Source organism: Eumetopias jubatus, unplaced genomic scaffold (genome assembly GCF_037043125.1).
Source record: "Eumetopias jubatus isolate StellerSeaLion01/CBP00866 unplaced genomic scaffold, mEumJub1_p1.0 scaffold_14, whole genome shotgun sequence".
Taxonomy (NCBI): Eukaryota; Metazoa; Chordata; class Mammalia; order Carnivora; family Otariidae; genus Eumetopias; species Eumetopias jubatus.
In genome coordinates this window covers 42,000,926-42,004,953 of record NW_028274820.1, presented here as the reverse complement: position 1 = coordinate 42,004,953, position 4,028 = coordinate 42,000,926, and the positions used below count along the sequence as shown (strand labels likewise).

The window sequence follows — 4,028 nt, the reverse complement described above, 5'->3', positions numbered from 1 at the left end:
TCCCTGCCGAGCAGGGAGCCCGATGTGGGACTTGATGCAGGGACTCCAGGATCATGACCTGAGCTGAAGGCAGTCGCTCAACCAACTGAGCCACCCAGGCGCCCATAGGCTATCTTTTAAACCAGGATGTTCCAAGTGGAGTTATGAAAATCCAGACAAAGAACAAAGTCCTTTGTGTTTTCAAAACTCTTCCAAAGGGCAAAAGAATTTCTAGACGTCTGGCTTTCCTAATTAGCTGCAAATGAACCAGTTAGCTGTTCAAAGCAATTCTCATGTTCTTTTCTCCCTCTCTCTTCCTAAAATATTAAATACTATATTATATGCTATATTCAATGCCTATAACCCCTCAGTTCTTTTTTTTGTAAAGAAGTGTTTTTTTAAGATTTTATTTGACACAGAGAGAGAGCTAGAGAGAGAGAACACAAGCAGGATGAGCAGCAGGCAGAGGGAGAGGGAGAAGCAGGTTCCCTGCTGAGCAAGGAGCCCGATGTGGGTCTGAATCCCAGACCATGGGATCATGACCAGAGCCAAAGGCAGATGCTTAACTGACTGAGCCACCCAGGTGCCCCAACCCCTCAGTTCTCAGTAGCCATACCATCTTAAGTCTCTCTAAAACTCAACCTAATACTATAGGACACCCTGGGGTTGACAGTAGATAGTATAGAGCTGTGCTATCCAATATGGAAGCCATTAGTTATATGTGGCAACTGAGCACTTGAAATATGGCTAGTCTGAATTGAGATGTTTTATAAGCATAAAATGTACACTGAATTTCAAAAACTTGATATGAAAAAAATCTCATTCACAAATTTTTGTATGGATTATATGTGTAAATAACATTTTAGATACATTGGATTAAATACAATTTACAGTTAAAAATAATTTCACCAGTTACTTTTGGCATTTTTTTTAACGTGACTCCTAGAAAATTTTAAATTTTTTTTACAGCTTTTGAGTATTTATTGCTCAGATGCATTCAAAAAATTCTTAAATATAATGTGGCAATGGCTCTAATACATCTGTAAACAGAATACCACTAAAAAAATTTTATTGGCATGAAATACTATAATATGGATGTGTAAAATTTTTAAATCTTAAAGCCTCTTAACATAATCATGCATATCTATGTACAAAACATACATAAATTTCACTTTATTTAAAACATATGAAAGAGGAAATTTCAAATCACACTAAACATAATAAATATAGAACTTGCTTTGTTAAAAATCTACAGTACACATTCAAGTACAGGCTAAACTTCCAATGCCAACTAGATATGAGACAAAATTAAACATTTACAATAATCAGTTTCCTAAAAGTGCTATTTTTATTTATTTATTTTTTTTAAAGATTTTATTTATTCATGAGAGACAGAGAGAGAGAGAGAGAGAGGTAGAGGGAAAAGCAGGCTCCCAAGGAGCAGGGAGCCCAATGCGGGACCCGATCTCAGGACTCTAGGATCCTGACCTGAGCTGAAGGCAGACGCTTAACCATCTGAGTCACCCAGGCGCCCTAAAAGTGCTATTTTTAATACCTATAAGAGGAAATTCATTCTGGTGCTTCTGTTTCCATCCAAACATATACATTCCTTTATTCACAGAACCAGATGCTTCTGTTACTCAAAATACATATCCAAAGCTTTTATATCCTTTTAAATAGATTCAACATTTTAGCTCTTTGGGGGAGGGACAGGAAAGTCCAAACAAACACCTCAGACCATCTTCAATCATTAGATATGACTGACTTTATGACACACCCTGTTTCAACTCAGATGTGAAATCTGATGAACGTGCTGATGAGAACAATTCCAGTTCACACGTCTAAGGTAAGTCATCTTTTTCTATACGGGAGTTTCTGTAGGTAGAGGAACACCCACTGTAGCAACCTTCCTGTGATCCAGGTCTTGAGGCCATGCTCCATTTCTGATTTGTACCTTCTCTTCCAACCGGATTTGGTTTAGTTTCTTCAGGAGTTATATTCAGTACATTGATGGAACTATGTTCAGATGCACAGGAACGTGTCTGGCAAAAGTCCGAAGTAGAAGGAGAAGCAGGAAGAGACTTAATAAGTTTGGATGTGCAAACTGGAGACCCGTTAGACACACTGTGAGGCTTCTTCTGCCGTGGCCTCGAGTGCACTGTAAGACTGTTCCAATCAAAACTTCCTGAGAAGGCACTGAAAAGTTTCATATTTTCTGAGTTCTGGTGGTCAAAGGTAGTCATATTTAAAAACTGTTGCTTTAACCAACTGGCTCTTTCTTCTTCAAGTGCCTTTCTCTCCAATCCTAGGCGAATAGCCGCGTCTTGTAAAGCTTCGTCTTTCCTTCTCAAAATTCTTTTTTTGCTCTTTAAACAGGGACCACTCTTCCTTGAGGCGCTCCTTTTCCTCCAGCAAGTAACAGTCTCATAGCAGCGAGGTGGTGTCATCATCACATGCAGTAGCCAGCTGCTGCTGAGTTTTAATCATTTCTTTACACTGCTGAATCTCTAACTCGAGTTTTTCAGTTTCCTGTTCGTGGTCTTGTCGTGAGATTACGTCTTCATCATTAAAACCTTCTAGATGTACCTTTGAAACTTGGTTATCAAGTTTTTCTACATGACTTTTCAAAATCCTCCACTGTTTTCTGATGCTGTTGGTAAGCTGTTCTCTCACAGTCTCCCAGGAAAGGTCCCACATACTCTTCCTACTCAGTTCCCCAGCGTCTTCTTCAGCATCAGAGATAACAGTTCCGGTACCATCATCTGCTCTTTCTCTAGGTTTCTGCTTTTGGGGAGAAAGAAGAGAAATCATTTCCTTTTTCATTTGCTGAAGAACCTTCTTAAGTTCAGCATTTTCCATTAGGATTTGTTTCTGACGATATTCATAATCGTTCAAGAGAATTTTATACATTTCATCTTCATTCCTGGCCTCGGTTTTACCCGTCCTCCAGGAGCCTCTTTTTCCATCGGCTCTCCCCACATAATTTAAAACTTCCATAGCTATTTTTTTATCCTTCTTGTTCATAACAAGTTGATGTAGATGTTCCTTTAATTTATTATATTCACGTTCTTTTCATATCATGATTATACTGAGTAGCTCGACGTGCAATGATATTTTGTAATTTTTGTACCTCATCTTTTTCATTTTTCAGTAGCTGATGCAAATTCCAGTTCTTGCACTGTAACTGTCTGTCTCTTTCCTGAAGCCCAATTATTTCTCTCCTGGAGGTTTCCAGTTGTTCCTTAAGTTTTGCGTAGCAGTTCTGTAGATGGTCCATATCACTTCCCAGTTTCAGATTCTGTGTTTCTACATTTTCCTGAGCTAGAAGGTTCTTCCACTGAAGTACAAGTAGCTCATTCATACAATTTAAAACAGAAACTACATTTAATTTTCTCTTTGTGTCTTGACCTTTGGATTTTTCATATAATGAAGGAAAACTGCAAGTAGTCAATTCCTGATCAAGATATGAAATGCTTTGTTCAATATTCTCTTCTGTGCAGAAGGCACTGAAAAAACTGTGCACATTTTTTGATAAAGGTATTGAAGAACATAGCACTTGCTGTGAGTATAAACTTGATGGGAGACATCTTTGTTTCTGAGGTATATTGACAGATATTTTTGCTTTCTGAAGACAGATCTGGGTCTGTAACAGTCATCCACTCTCCCATAGCAGTCACCAGGGCCGGGCTACCTGAGGAACCAGTTCAGCGGCTAAACATTTAGTCCAGCTGCTGTCACTCTTCTATGTAGGAATCTCTGTCACAGCCCCCGAGAGCGGTGGGGAGGCACCACTCGCTGTCCTAGACTGGCTCACGCAGCCCCGAGGGCTCGCACAGGCACGGCGGCACTGAAAATTTTAAATTTTATATGTGGCTTGCATTATAGATCTACTAGACAGCTTTGGTCCAGAAACTAAGGTTTAGTCATCAAACCCAAATGAGAAAAATCTAAGAGATGCATTAATTTTCTAAGTGCTGTTTAAAATAATTTGGTTGTTGGGGCACCTCAGTGCCTCAGTCATTAAGTGTCTGCCTTCGGCTCAGGTCATG

The 4,028-nt window shown here is 39.3% G+C and overlaps 1 pseudogene; it reads right to left on the bottom strand.

The window, feature by feature from the left end:
* Window positions 1–1,820: 1,820 nt before the first annotated feature.
* LOC114221340 (afadin- and alpha-actinin-binding protein pseudogene) lies at window positions 1,821–3,693 on the bottom strand (annotated as a pseudogene).
* Window positions 3,694–4,028: the final 335 nt, after the last annotated feature.